Genomic DNA, 15,930 nt, shown 5'->3' with positions numbered 1-15,930 from the left:
CGCCCTGACCCTTTGGCTGGGAGGCTTCAGCAGAAGGGTGGTGCGTGGTAGACTGGCCCTGGCCTCTGCGCTGGGACCCCTCTGCCTCTCACTTCGTTGCAAACGAAACCTTTTCTCGCCTCGCCTCGGGAGACTCCAACACTGTGGTGGCACACAGCCCTCTCGCCTGGACCCCGCGCCGGGGCCACAGGCGACTTCCTCACAACCCCCGGGCACCGCATTCTCAAGTTCTAGGTAGGAATGGAAAGCGAAGGAAGCTAGTGATCCCCAAAACTCCAGTTTCGAAAAACGACCCCCCCTTATTTCACGTAAATATTGTGACCCAGGAAAGAATCGAACATTTTCTTATTGAAAATTTAGTATCTGATATGAGGTGGGGCGGGGTCAAGAGACAGAGACTGACTGATAAATACTTGCAAAACTGGGTGTAAGAAGTCTCCGTCGTTGGCTTTTGTTCACATTGCGAAATTAAAATAGCAAGCCTTGTTCTCAATTGTAACAATAAAAAAATACTGGGGTCTGTGTACCTCAGTCCCCGGAAGTGAACCCCAGGTGCCTGAATCCCGAGTGGGTCCGCATGTGCTCCTGACGCACACTGAACGGCGCTGAAGGAAGGCCAGTGCCTCCTGCCTGATGTTGCAGGTCATCGATCTGCGCAGTCTGTCTCCAGCCGGGAGCTGGGAGAGCGAGGGGGCATCCTCCGAGGAATGGGGGTGGGCTGCCCCTGGCACTCCCCGGGTGAGATGGTCCTGTCCCTGAGAGGCTAAAATCGCCCTCGAGAACCGAGCCCTGGACGAACAGACCTGTGTGCTGAAGCGTAAGGCGGGTTTCTGGTCGCCTTACAAACAGCTTAGAATCAGGACTTATTCTTCCTCCAGAAACCTTTAGCTCTCAGGCTTTTCTGTCCATGGCCTAATAAAGTTGGACATTTCTAAGCCACCTGTCAAGAGTGGAAAGTGTAACAACACGTGGTCGCAACGTCCGGGTCCTACCTCTGCACAGGACATATATTTGGGGGTCGGGGCTGTGTTTAAAAGCGAATGATTTGCATTTTAGCTGAAAATAAAGCGATTACAAAAAAAAAAAAAGACTAAAAAATCTAAGATTTTTTACATTTGGGAAAGGCGACGCGCCCCTCAATTTTCTTTGAGACTACGAACAACTTCACCTGTTTGCAAGTTACCGCTTTAACCTGCGCCATCCGTATGGCCATCCTGCCCCCAGTCGCACCCTTGACTCAGCACAGCCCGACACGTTTACGTACTTATTTTAAATTGAAGGGACAGCCACTGAATTCGGGGTAACTCACAGAAGGAATGCAAATGAAATTTCAGCTAAATATACTTTAGTTCAGAGGTCTGGGATGAATGATACTATTTTTTTTTTTCCGCAAATATATTAACGTCAACTGTCAGGATACTCAAGTGTAGCCACAGGAAGCCAGCTCCGTGCTCAGGCTCGCAAAAAAAAAAAAAAAAAAAAAAAAGAGTAAGAGGTAAAGAGAATTACGTTGTGTATTTCAGGCCAAAAACCTCTCTAAAACGTGTTTGCTTGAATTGTCTAGATGACCTCTTTAAATAATTCCAATTCGGCTGATTACTAGGGCCCATGTGGCGGAACCCAGAGGGCGGCTAGGTTTACGTTAATGTTATAAAAGAGGGGTCCCGCGGGCGGCTAAGTGGAAACTCAGAGAAGAAAAGAAAATGTCCAGAAGCTTGAAACAGCCCAGTCTCGGAGGAGAGCCAGGGAAGGAAGAGAGCGTGTCTGTCTGTCTCTTTGCCTCCAGTAAACGCTGGAAGGTGGGAATTGGACCCCTCACTGCTGCTTCTGCTAATCAGAAATTAGTGAGACAATTTGGGGAGGGTTGGGGTAGGAAGGGGACAAGAAACGCTTCCTGGCGAAGTGACTGGAGGGTCCTGTGGTCGGCGCTCTCCCAATAAAGGCCAACAGAAAACCTTTAAGGGAAGCCACAGCTTCGGCGGTTCTACTACGGGAAACATCTCCAACCTAAAGCAGGGAACACCCTCCAGCGATCTTCAGAGCGGAGGCCGGGCCTGCCGCACGGTCGCAGAATTCCTGCCGAGCTTCTCGGGGGAATGCGCGCCCTCGGAAGCGAGGGGTCTGCAAGGTCCAAGAGGATGGAAAACACTAACGTCCAGAAATGCCTGCAATATCAAAACCCGGATTCAGGAATGAGAGCAAATACAAGAAAGCACCAATAACCCACTAGAGAGAAAACTGGTTTTGGATTTCAGCAAAACACACAACTTCAGCAAAGGGCCCCCTCGCCCCTGCCTAAGCAGTTTCTGCAGAGACCCATTCGCTTCCGGGAAACCGACTTGCTTTAAAGTATATTCTGGAAAACGGGATCCGGCTTCGAATCCGGTGCTTGAAAGAGTGTCTGTGAGTTGCTACAATTTCCTTGCAAAACAAAACGCTAATCCAGTTTGATCCACCAGAATAAACAGTATCTGATGTGAATGCCCATGGAGAACTTATACCTGGACATATAAATAAGGTCCATTGAATATAATTTAGGTAATTTTTAACAAATCTGTAAACTAGTTCCTCTTTATGCCCTGCTAGACGTTGTTGCTTCCCCCTGGTGCGTGCGTGAGCGTGTCAGTGCCGGTTCTTTGGGCCGCCGCACGTGTGCGCCTTCTGATTCTTCGGCGAGAAAAGTTATTTTCGTTGCCTCGGGCTTCGCTTAAGGTGCCGCGTTCCTTTGCGCACCATTTTAAAGAAAGCCTGAGCAGTTACCGCCCTCTTGTGGATAAAGCTTCGTGGAGGTTCACCTGGTGTAAGGAAGACAACCCTGTTGAGTCAAAAGTGCATTCTGTATTTATTCTCTTAATGAGGTGGTCGGCCTTTGTGTAACTGCCCTGCTCTTTGATTAACATTTATTTAATTTTAATCTGAAATGCCAGATTCAAAAAGTGAATTGTGGGTCCTGACAGTTCTAGCTTTAATTCAGATAACAAAAATCCTCTAAAATGAACATTTAGATTTTAAATCTTTCTTCCTCACCTATTCCTCTTTTGGCTCAATTGTGATATCATTTGGCTCAATTGTGATAAGGCAAATTTCAATTCTTGTTGAAATTATTTTGGTTTTCTGCTTTTGTTCCCTGATTATCAAAACAAATATTGGACAAAGTACAGAGAATTATAAAAATACAGTCACCATATTCTTAACGTCAGTAGCAAAAGCTTCCAATATTTTGGAATATTTGTTTGCTATCATTTCTCCAGTCTTTATGCTTTGTTTTAACCATTGATTTTATATCGAGTGTATGATAGTGTAGCTTTAAGCGCATTTTTCAGCCCATTTTTATAAACTGCTTTATTCACTTATCAAAGCAAGTACAGATCTGGCATTGAAATCTCCCAGACGTAGCTTCCGGTGAAGCAAAAGGGGCCGTGTACAAGTGTCAGAACACCTGTGTCCAACTTATTCCAATGAGGCAACGTTGCAGGAAAGCACTACGCTCCCGTGCCGAGGTTCCTGCTCTGATTCTGCCACTTACAGTTAACCCCTTCATGTCTTCTTATACTTCACCACTAGTTCTCAGAATTTAACGACATAATAATAATAATAGCTAACACTGAGTGTTTACTGTTCTGAGTACTATCCAGTATTAATTCAACAATAATTCTGAATTAGGTAGTATAATTGTCGCCCTTATAAAGATGATGAAATTAAAAGAACTTGCTCAAGATCTTACAGGTACTGGACAAGCTAGGATTTAAACCTCAGGTAGTCTCGCTCCAGAGATCTTGCTTTTGACCACTGTATGAAACTGCCCTTCAGATGACTGAAAAAAAGAAATAAATGATATGAAAGGAGTCTGAATATTATAAATTGATAAGTAAACATGAAGTGACTCTTTGCATATTCCATTACAGAAAAAAATGCAGTTCACATTGTCTTAAATAAGAAAAACATTGAAAAGAATCTTTAAGCTTACTGAATCCCTTTTTAAATTTTTCAACTAAAAATGTAATTTCTGAAGATAGTATTAGGCCTCTCTTGGTTGGAATTAGCCTGGATTAGGATTTAGGAGTTAGAATAGTATGGGGTTAGGTCATCTGGTTATTTAACCTGGTAGGCATAATTTTTCTCATCTTCAAAATATCGATGTGTGAAGAAGAGAGTTGATTCACATCATGCCTATGCAGCTTTTCAATGCTCACATTCTATGGGTCTAATAATTGACCAATTGCCAATTCTATGCAAAAGGGCAACCTAAAGGCAGTTATGAACTGGTCTGTGGGGCTAAAATTAGGAAACCAGTGAGGAATCCTAGCAGACTCTGAAGAACGGCACATATGATAATATTAACCAGCTGCTGTGAGTTGGTTTACAAAGGACTGGCTTTCTGGGAGGTTGCTACCTGCTGGCTGTGAGCAATGCAACACACTGGTGATCACAACTCATTTAGGTACTCAATTTTAATTTGACATAGTTTGCATTATGCTGATTTATTATCACCAAGTCATTTTTTACAGCATCCATTTCCTTAACATCGCAAGACCCATAACAAGGGGTGGTTCATTCCAGAAGAACTCTCAACAGAATTCCTTTACAATTATTTATTATTTAAAAGGGTTATATTACAGGCAACATATCACAAAGACTTACTAGAAGGATGGAATCACTGCCTGTCTGCAATTTAAATTAGGAAGAGATATATTAGCAGATACAAAATATTAAAACTATTTTGAGGGGGGAAAATCAAATTATGTTCCTACATTTTGGAGGCAAACCGAGTCCAGAAACAAAAGCAATGTGTGATACTGGAGTTTTACAAACAACTTGTATTTCTAAAATTTCTGTATTTCTGTAGAAAGAGTGCTTTGTTAGAAATTAAGAGGCCCAGGTTCTAGTATTCTAATTTTCCTCATCCTTAAAAAACTAGATTAAAACATATGTCTATTTAAAACTTTTACACTAGTGTTCACAGCAGCATTATTCAAATGAGTCCCAAAATGGAAGTGACCCAAGTGTTCATCAACTGAGTGGATCAATAAAATGTAGTATATCCTTATAATAGAATATTATTTGGCAATAAAAAAATGAAGTACTGATTCATGCTACACTATGTATGAACCTTGAAAACATTACACTAAGAAGCCAGACACAAAAGACCACATATTGTATGATTTTTATTATGTGAAATGTGCAGAATAGGTAAATTCATAGAACAGAAAATAGATTAGTGAATCCTTGGGGATGGGATGGGGATGAGGGGAGCAGGAACAGGGAATGGTGTAATTAGTACCAGAGGTTTTGGGGGGGATATTTAAAATATTCTAAAATTAGCTCATTATGATATGGATGCACAGCTCTGTAGATATAGTAAACTTTACATTTTCCTTATTTTTAAAAAGATTTTAGTCATTTACTTTTAGAGAGAGGGGAAGGGAGGGAGTAACAAAGGGAGAGAAACATTGATTGGTTGTCTCTCGCATGCCCCCAACTGGGGACCTGGCCCATAGCCTCTGCATGTTCCCGACCAGGCAACCTTTTGGTTTGCCCGCGGGCACTCAAGCCACTGAGTCACAGCAGCCAGGGCTAAACTTTACATTTTAAATGGGTGCATTTTAGGGCATATGAAAAATATCTCAATAAAACTATTTTTACAATAGTGTGAAAAAGCATTGAGAGCACAATGCTCTATTGGATAGGAGGAGTTGCTGTGATTTTCACCCAAGGAAATTTGCTGGCAAGGAAGTGACAAACTGCCAGGCACTAAAGGAATAAGATACCAAGAGGCAAAATCATGGTAATAAAAGGATGATTGCATTAAAGCATAATAAGGCAATATGAAAAAAAATGACACTGATTTACTTATTTTTCCTTCCAAGTTTACCTTACGTTTTATATGTAAGCACAATGTAATTGTCTTGTAGAAAACAATATGCATTTCAGATACTTTTTATTACTCCAGAATCATAAAGTCCATAAATCATTTCTTGTCTGTCCTAGAGATCAAGAAAAGATATGCAGAGGATTCCAGCCAAAAAATTTTGATGTCCTACTGGGTGTTAATTCTACCTCTTAATCAAGATTCGATTACCAAAAAAGAAGACAGAACATAAAAACGCTATAAAGATTTAGAATTTTTTCACCCTTCTCCATAACTCACACGGTAAATGTGTTCATTATGACATTCACTAGAGCAAAAAAATTGAGATGCTGCAAGACTCTCTACAGCAGAATCTGCCAATTATGATGAATAATCCAAGTCCATATGCTTGCTCTATAAAGCTCTTTAATATCAAGATACTCCAATTCCACTCTGCTTCCTCAAAAACACGCTATATCTAAAGAACAGTAAAAGGTAATTAAAAATTCTTAATAGCTTAATCACACTTAGTCTTATATATGTCCATTGCAGACACTGGTTTGGTGGTGATATAGCTATAAGGCATTATCTTGAGCCAAGAAAATGAATCATATTTAATGGATATGTGGAAACGGAAATTTTCTTGTAAAATTACAAAAATGCAAGCCAATGATACACTAAACTATAATAAAGTTTGTGATTAAAATTCTGAGCAGGAATGTTAGGCACTGTACCCTTTTTCCCTGAAGGATTAGGTATTGTACCAGAATGCTTCAATACCATGTTCATTCTTTTCTAGATAAATACATCTCATAAGCTGCTCTGCAAGCAAGTAAACACATTTCTCCCATTTCATTATTTCTTTTTTAAAAGATTTTATTTAATTTATATTTAGAGAGAGGGAAAGGGAAGGAGAAAGAGCGAGAGAAACGTCAATGTGCAAGAGATACATCAATTGGCTGCCTCTCACATGCCCCCGACTGGGGACCTGGCCTGCAACCCAGGCATGTGCCCTAACTGGGAATTGAACACGTGACCTTTCTGTTTGCAGGCCAGCACTCAACCCACTGAGCCACACCAACCAAAACTCATTATTTCTATATATTAAGGGCATGGTACAAGAAACAAAACTCTAGTTGCCAACTAACCAGTTCTGTCTAAGTCTCTAGATCAAAACTAAAAATGCTTTATAGCTGAATATATCAGATCAGACACATAAATCCCTAAATAGTCAAAATGAATAGTTTACATTCTACATAGCACTGTACTGTTTTATCAATTATTCCTGTTTAAAAGTACATTTTTCCTTTCGTTAAAACTGCAAGTTCTTGGGAACTCTGAGAAGTATGCCTTAGCAATCATATAAGTCCAGGTGCAATGAGTTTATCAGATCCTTACCTAAGAGCAAACTTTAATGATGGGAGTGAGCTATAGGACTGTTGAAGGGCCAGGAAAAAGGACCATGTTAGAGCAAGTGTATATAACAAAAGATGGAGAAAGAATAAAGGAGTGGCTTTGATAAGCTTAGACTTCAGAATAATAGAGTGAAGAACATAATAACAGAGCTTCCAGGTGCCACAGCAACCCAGGGAATAAAAGGCATATACACAGGAACTAAGAATACAAAACCTGGACTTCTGGTATAGATGGAGGTGTAGGTAAACACACATTATTTCCTCACACAAATACAGCAAAAATTACAACTAGACTACCAAACAAATATCACCCAGATTCGTCAGAAAGTCAAGCTGTATGGAAGTCCAACATCCAAGGATTTAAAGAAGCTGCATTCATCCAGATGGGTAGAAGGGAAGGAGACGCAGAGATGCAAAGAGAGGCATGGGGAGGTAGAGAGGCATGGAGAGTCATGGAGATGTAAAGTGGCACAGAGGGATGGAGTGGGCAGTCCCACAGTCAGGTATAATGTATAAACATTGGGAGGAATACCTCAGGAGCAAGGGATCCTAGCCCTAGACCAGACCACCCAGCCCAGGGTTCCAGCACCAGGAAGATGTCCCCATAACTTCTGCCTGTAAAAACCACTGGGGGTTGGGATGGCAGAGGAAACTACAGGATTCTCAGGAGACTCTTCTTAAAGGACCCACAAAGGTTTCAGGACTTACACAGACCCACCCCTCTGGGATTCGGCACCAGCACACAACTGGAAGGGCACTAGTGGCATATGGGGAGAAAGTGAAGTGAGTGGCAATGGGGCAAATGCCAGGAGACAGCTCCCTTCCCAGAAAATCTCCAGAGGCTAGGCAGCCACATTGTCTCCTCCTCAAGCCCTCCCCGACAGAGAGCCACAAAGTGGTAAAAGGGGTTGCCCCACCCTGGTGATTACATAAGGCTCTACCCCACACAATTTACAGGTGCACTTTTTTATAATAGGCCACACTACTAAGACAGGGAGTCAAAACAGCTCTACCCAACACACAGAAACAAACACAGGGAGGCTGCCAAATTGAGGAAACAAAAAAATATGGCCCAAATGAAAGAACAGAACAAAACTCCAGAAGGAGAACTAAATGAAATGGAGATAAGCAACCTATCAGATGGAGAGTTCAAAACATTGGTTATCAGGGTGCTCAAAGAGCTCACTTGGTACTGTAACCACATAAAAAAGACCCAGGCAGAAATGAAAGTTACATTAAGTGAAATAAAGAAAAATCTACAAGGAAACAACAGTGGAAAGGATTAAGCTCAGAATCAAATCAATGATGTGGAATATAAGGAAGATAAAAACATTCCATCAGAACAGCAAGAAGAAAAAAGAATTAAAAAAAAAAAAAAAAACAAGGATGATCTAAGAAGCCTCTAGGACATCTCCAAACATGCCAACATCCAAATTATAGGGATGCCAGAAGGAGAAGAGAAAGAGTAAGAAATAGAAAACTTATTTGAAAAAAATACTGAAAGGAAACTTCCCTAATTTGGTGAAGGAAATAGACATACAAGTCCAGGAAGTACAAAGTCCCAAACAAGATAGATGCAAAGAGGGCTACACCAAAATGCAACACAATTGAAATGTCAAAGGTTAAAGAGAAAGAGACAACCTTAAAAGCAGCAAGAGAAAAGCAGATAGTTGCCTACAAAGGAACTCTCATAGACTGTCAGTTGATATCTCAAAAGAAATTTTGCAAGCTACGAGGGACTGGCAAGAAATATTTAAAGTGATGAAAAGCAAGGACCTACAACCTAGATTAGATTATTCAGCAAGGCTATCATTTAGAATTGAAGGCAGAAAAAGTGCTTCCCAGACAAGGTAAAACTAAGGTAGTTCATCATCACCAAGTCATTATTATATGAAATGTTAAAGGGAACTATATAAGAAAAAGAAGATAAAAACTCCTAACATTAAAATGGCAACAAATTCAGAACTATCAGCAACTGAATCTAAAAAACAAACTAAGCAAATAAGAAGAATAGGAAAAGAATCATAGATAAGGAGATCATTTGGAGGGTTATCCACTGGGAGGAGGAAGGAAGAGAGTGGGGGAAAAGGTGTAGGGATTAAGAAGTACAAATTGGTAGGTACAAAATGGACAGGAGGATGTTAAGAACAGTATAGGAAGAGGAGTAGCCAAAGAACTTATATACATGACCCCTGGACATGAACTCAGAGTGTGTGGGCATTGCTAGAGGGAATGGATGTACCGGCCAGGGGGGTGTCAAAAAGGGAAAAACAGGGACAACTGTCATAGCTCAATCAGTAAAATATATTTAAAAATACAAAACCTTTGTAAAACTTCCCAAAGTTAATAACTTAAGCATACTGCTTTTTGTTTCCTCCCTCAAAGCCTAGTGGTTCTATATGCTTATATTCAGGGAAAGCAAGAAAGGGTGATATGTAAGACATTTCCTACCACTCTTGATCAGGTCTTGAGGAGATATCCCCAACAAGGCAGGTCACCTGGCATGTGTGTCATTATGCCTCTGTGTCTGTGTGCACTAGAAGAAATGGTGTGCAGTGCTGGGAGGCTATTTGGCTGACAGCTTCCATACACAGAGGGCCTCAAATTTATATTTTGGAAGTTTCTTCCAAGAAAGAATATGCACACTATCAGAAATAATCACATACACTGGTCAATGGGGAAAAAAGGACAACTATCTTTCAATTTAATCCCATAGCTCATTACACAACCCCAGAGCCTTTATAAGATCTACATTAATATTTTTAATAAATACTATAATTATCCTGAGAATAATAACAATGCATATGTTAAAAAATGATAAATAGTTAAAGGCAAATAAATCAGAATTTTCATAATCCTACTTGGAATTAATTTATCTTTTAATATACCACCAACTCCAAAAGTAGCTTAGGACCTTCTTAACTTTTGGTAGGTTCTGATTCTAAGCAATTGGATGGATGGTTCAGTGGTTAGGAAGAGAGGCAATTAAACTGAAATCCGAGGGCCTGCGGTAATGAAAGGGGTCACAAAGGACTGCCCTGGCCCAAGAAGGGAACCTGGAACTCTTCAGGAAGAGGTTCTTATGAGAGTCTCTGGCATTACTGTTTAGACACTCCATCACAAATCTCCTTCTGCTTAAATTATCCTAACATTTCCAATTAAACTAGTTTTTTCTTTGACATCAAGTCCCTCTTGACTTTAAAGACATAGAATATAGTCTTGATCTCAAATCAGTTAGGTGCTGAGAGGTATAACAAAAACTACTAAGTCCCTTCTTAAAGGATCCTACTGATAACTTGGTTCTTCTTTGTAAAAAAGATAATTAGCAGTGCAAGGCAGAGAGACTAACTGATAAGTACCAAATCAGTGGTTGGATAGACTAGAGCTATGGGTAGAGGAGTACATCAAGAAGTGAACCTCTGGTCAGTGAGAAAACTGTGATAAGCCAGAATCTAATCTAACCTGGGCCTTTTCACTTCTGAGTACATGCCCTTATCTTTCCCCCTAGGCCAGATAGTCTTGTGCATGTTTGTACTAAGCCAGAAGGAAGCAAATGCATTGGAAGAGACTGGACATTATAAAGAAGGAGAGGATGACTGAATAAGAAATGTCCAAGAGGATGAGAATAATGGGAAAGGTAAGCCTTTCTTTAGGGCTGAAGCAGGCAAGATGAAGTATAAAGAAACACAGGTATTCAGGGTAGGAGAGAAGAGGAAGTAAGGAAACTTCTGTCAGGTAATCTGGGAATATCCTTTTGATAGAAGATTCAGGGAAGAGTTGGTAATGTGAGAAGGAAGAAAATTCCAGAAAGTTGCCAAGATAAATACATTTGTGATTGTATCAAGAAGAGGATTACTTAGTAACAGGGTGAAGCTACTCAGTTGACTACTTGAACTTCTCAGGACTGGATCGCTAGGACTCCAGCAGTTTCCCCAGCATCACTCATCCAGCACTGGAAGCTGTTGAGTGATTCATAAACCGTGACACTCTGAAGGCAAAGAGACTGGCTTTTGAATTCTTTTCCTTATTGGTCCACTACTTGATTCCTAGCTTCTTAGGGTAGAGAAGATGGGCTTGCTAAAATTAAAAAACAAAAAACAGCCTTTTCCGTGCCAGCTTGGCCATATCTCAGGCTTTACGGAGACTAGAGATGACCCAATAAATGTGATTACTTTTATCATCATTTCTTATAAGAGATATTTTGTTAGTAACTTTATGGCTATGACTATCTTTTCCACCAGTTAAAATACTGTTCTTATTTCTTACTTTTATTATATCAGTCTAGTTTAAAAATAAAGCTGTGTTCCAAATTCAGAATTGCTGACAACAGAGTGCATTTAAACATTACTCAGAGGGGGAAACCTATTGGTTTCTCTTAAAGAGCTTTTTGTAATGGTGAGCCAAGGGAGAAGTTCCTGATATCCTCTCTGACTCTTAATCAAGAGTCAATTAACAGGAAAGAAGATGGAACATAAAATAACAGCTCTATAACAGACTTGCATTGCCTTAATCTCTATACTTAATTGATGTGTTGCATAATTTACCTCTTTTAGGCCCTAAATAGTTTAACCACAAAAGAGCACCCCTGGGTCCTATGTTTACTGCATGGATCAGGATGCACAGAATTTTTTTTAACTAAAAATAAACAGATTTATCCATTCTGTGTGACTGAAGCATCCTACTCTGAGCCGTTTATTTACATCATTTCACCTTGAACTTTGCTTTCGAGACCTGACTAGGAAAGCAGCACCCACCAATAGGTATTCCTTTCTACAGTTTAGGAGAAAGAGCAATTATATGAAAAGACATATTTTCCTGTCAATTGATTCAAATGCATGAAAAATACAGTAACCGAGATGACTACAGATGCCAAGTCACAAATGTGATTAAATTCTGAATAAAGTGAAGTATTATTCAGGCATAAAATACGCAGAGCCAAGACCAGTCCTACTTCTTCCATCAATAAGTAGAGAACTATCACTGGAAATTTTACCTGGAGCCCTTGTTATAGTCTCTAAGGAGAGGGTGATGTGATTTATAGTTTTAGCCTTGACTAAATGCCACAATTACTTGAAATATGGTATGCTTCCACACAGCATATAACTAATATTTTCCCTTAACAAAGATAAGATATAGTTCGTATCATGTAACTCAGTTTAATGTTAGGCTTAGAATAAATTAGTTTTACAAATGGAATTTTAAGTGAGGGTAAAAGCATTGTGGGGGGAAAAAGCACAAAGAGACTCCTGCACCAATAGAATAAAATTTAATAAAGGCAAGTGTGCACAACACACAGGAGAAGAAAAGCAGGCAATATACACATACAGTAGTCCACCATTAGCCACTGGGGATTTGTTTCAAGACCCTCAGTGGATGCCTGAAACCATGCATAGTACCAAACTCTATATACACTATGTTTTTTCCCATATACATTCCTATACTAAAGTTTAATTTATGAATTAGGCACAGTAAGAAATTAACAGCAATAGCTAATTAAAAAGTAGAGCAATTACTGTAATAAAAGTTATGTGAATGTGGTTTTTCTCTCTCCAAATATCTTGTACTGTACCTACATTTTCACTTAAAGGAAGCACTTTGCAGATTCTCTTTGGCTTATCTGAATTGCCAGCATCACTACTTTTACACTTTGAGACCATTATTAAGTAAAACAAGGGTTACTTGAAAACAAGCACTGCAATAACTATGGAAGTTGATCTGAAAATGGAAGTGGCTATTAAGCAACGTGATGGGGAGCCTATATAGTGGGATACACTGGAAAAATGGATGATTCACATCTTGGGGAGACAGTGTGATGTTGTGAGGTTTCATCACACTACTCAGAATAGCACACAATTTAAAACTTACTGTTTATTTCTGAATTTTCCATTCAATATTTTTGGACCTCAGTTGAGTGCAGGTAACTGAAAAATGCAGAAAAAATTGGGGATAAGTGGGGACCACTATACAGACTAGCATGGACCAGGAAGGCACAGACACTGTCAAGACAGATCTGCAGACATGAACTACCAAGGCAACTCTGGGGCCTACCCTGTGCACGCAGAGCTGATGGTCCTTGAGTAGCAACAAACAAAACAGGGTCACTCAGATTCATCTTTCCCATTTTTTTGTTTTTGATTTTTAGGGAAAGAAAAAAGGAAGGAGAAAGAGAGGGAAAGAAACATCGTTGTGAGAGAGATACACTGGTTGGCTGCCTTCCATACACATCCAGACCAGGGAATGGATTCGCAACCCAGACCTGCGCCCTATCCAGGGATTGAACCAGTGGCCTTTCAGTTTGTGGGATGATGTCCAACCAACTGAGCCACACCAGCTGGGATCATTTTTCCCATTTTTAAGTAGGAGGGGGAAAAATTGCTCTGAAATTCTCCTTTGAACTTTTTCTCAGTCCAAAGTCCAAATTCTCAGCTTTAGAAATTTTAACTGTTAACATTTTTCATTGCAACCCGGGACACACACATGTATACCCATAGAGATGATGTCCTCTGTTTTCTACTCTCTTCTATCCTACTTTATTTTTAAAATTATGATGAAGACAGATGTTATAGTTGAATTGTGTCTCCCCCAAAATTCATATATTGAAGTCCTAATCCCAAGTACCTCAAGAGTGACCTTAGTTGGAGATGATGTCTTTACAGAAGTCAAATTAAAGTGAGGTCATTAGAATGGGCCCTACCCAACATGACTGATGTCTATATAAAAAGAGAAAATGTGGGCTGCTTGAATCTGAGTTTCAGCTTCTCACCTTTCTCCCTGAACAACATGAACTTCAGCACCTGCTCTAGCTTCTTCACAAACTGCTGGCCCCTCGCCGGCCAACAGCGTGGCCAACGTCTGTGAAGGTGCTGGGGACTTAGGCTCCCGGAACTCTGTGTCCCATTCCATCAGCATGTGGGTGGCTGGGGTTCTGGGGCCTGGCTGTGGGGATTGTCTGAGGTATAGATGGTATAGGGGGCATCCAGAATGAGGAGACTGTGCAATTCCTGAACGACCACCTGGCCTCCTACCTGGAGAGGGTGAGAAGTCCGGAAGCTGATAATTAGAGACTTGAGAGCAATATTTGTGAACACCTGGAGAAGACGGGCTCCCAGGTCATAGACTAGAGGAATTATTTCAAGACTATCAAGAACCTGAGGGCTCAGGGCTTTGCAAGTTCTGTGGACAATGCTTGCATCATTCTACAGATTGGCAATGCCTGTCTTGCTGTTGATGACTTCATAGTCAAATATGAGATGAAGCTGGCCATGCACCAGTCTTTGAAGAGTGACATCAATGGGCTCCAAAAGGCCATTGATAACACCAATTATCATTCAGCTGCAGCTGGGTAGAGAGATCAAGGCTCTCCAGGAGGAGCTGCTTCATGAAGAACCATGAAGGGGAAAGAAAATGGTCTACAAAACCACACTGCTAACTCTGGGTTGACGATGGAGTTCAATGCCCCCAGATCTCAGGACCTCAGCAAGATCATGGCAGACATCCAGGCCCAGTATGATGAGCCATCTCAGAAGAACTGAGAGGAGCTAGACCAGTACTGGTCCCAGCAGATTGAGGAGAGCACCAGAGTGGTTACCTCACAGACTGCTGAGATCGGGGCTGCTGAGATGACTCATGGAACTAAGACTGCAGTCCTGTCCTTGGAGATTGACCTGGGCTAAATTAGAAATCTGAAGGCCAGCTTAGAGAACAGACTGAGGGAGGTGGACGCGCTATGCCATGCAGATGGAGCAGCTCAACAAGATCGTGCTGCACCTGGAGTCAGAGCTGACCCAGACTCGGGAAGGGGTGGAGCACCAAGCCCAGGAGTATGAGGTCATCAAGATAAAGGTGGAGGCTGAGATCACCACCTACTGGAGGATTTTGACCTTGGTGATGCCCTGGACAACAGCCACTCCCTACAATCCATCCAAAAGACCACCACCCACAGGAATGTGGACAGCAAAGTGGTGTCTGAGATCAACACCAAAGTCCTGAGGCATTAAAGGCAGCCCCTTGCGGGTAGGAGGCCAATAAAAAATTCAGAGATCTTTGAACATTTAATAAAGAGAGATATGGGTGCAGAACATGCACAGAGAGAAGACAATGTGAAGAGACATAAGAAGAAGACAGCCATCTACAAATCAAGGAGAGAGGCCTGGAACAGTTTCTTCCCTCACAGCCCTTAGAAAGAACAAACCCTGCCAACACCGTGACTACAGATTCTTGGCGTCCAGAACTGTGAGATAATACATTTCTGTTGCTTAACTTACCCAGTCTGTGGTGCTTTGTTATACAGCAGCCCAAGGAAAATTAATACAATACACTAAATTGATTTCATGACCCATAAATGGGCTTTGAAGAGCAGTTCGGAAAAAATGAATCTGGTCCCATTGCCTTCTCCAGCATTACCTTTCCACCTCAAACACTTGCAATAACAGGGAACTCACTACTTCCCAACACAAAACATTCCATCGCTGGGTACCTCTGGTAGAGCTAAAACCTGATGAGTGTAACTTTGTCCCACAGTTTTACTGCCATCCTTTGGAGTCATCTAAAGAAGTCAAATTCCTCCTCCTCATGAGTCTTTCAACGTGACATTTGTATTCTGCAGCTACCATATTTGTCCAAACTATGTTCTATAAAATCTGTTTTCTTCCAAATTGTCTTCTCGCA

The 15,930-nt window shown here is 40.9% G+C and overlaps 1 pseudogene; it reads left to right on the top strand.

Moving 5' to 3' along the window:
* Positions 1-1,205: 1,205 nt before the first annotated feature.
* Positions 1,206-15,260, top strand: LOC129085398 (keratin, type I cytoskeletal 18-like; annotated as a pseudogene).
* Positions 15,261-15,930: the final 670 nt, after the last annotated feature.

Source organism: Pteronotus mesoamericanus, unplaced genomic scaffold (genome assembly GCF_021234165.1).
Source record: "Pteronotus mesoamericanus isolate MK-2021 breed Mesoamerican mustached bat unplaced genomic scaffold, CSHL_Meso_final scaffold_232, whole genome shotgun sequence".
Taxonomy (NCBI): Eukaryota; Metazoa; Chordata; class Mammalia; order Chiroptera; family Mormoopidae; genus Pteronotus; species Pteronotus mesoamericanus.
The sequence above is the reverse complement of the archived record's forward strand: the minus strand, read 5'-3'. Positions and strand labels throughout refer to the sequence as shown.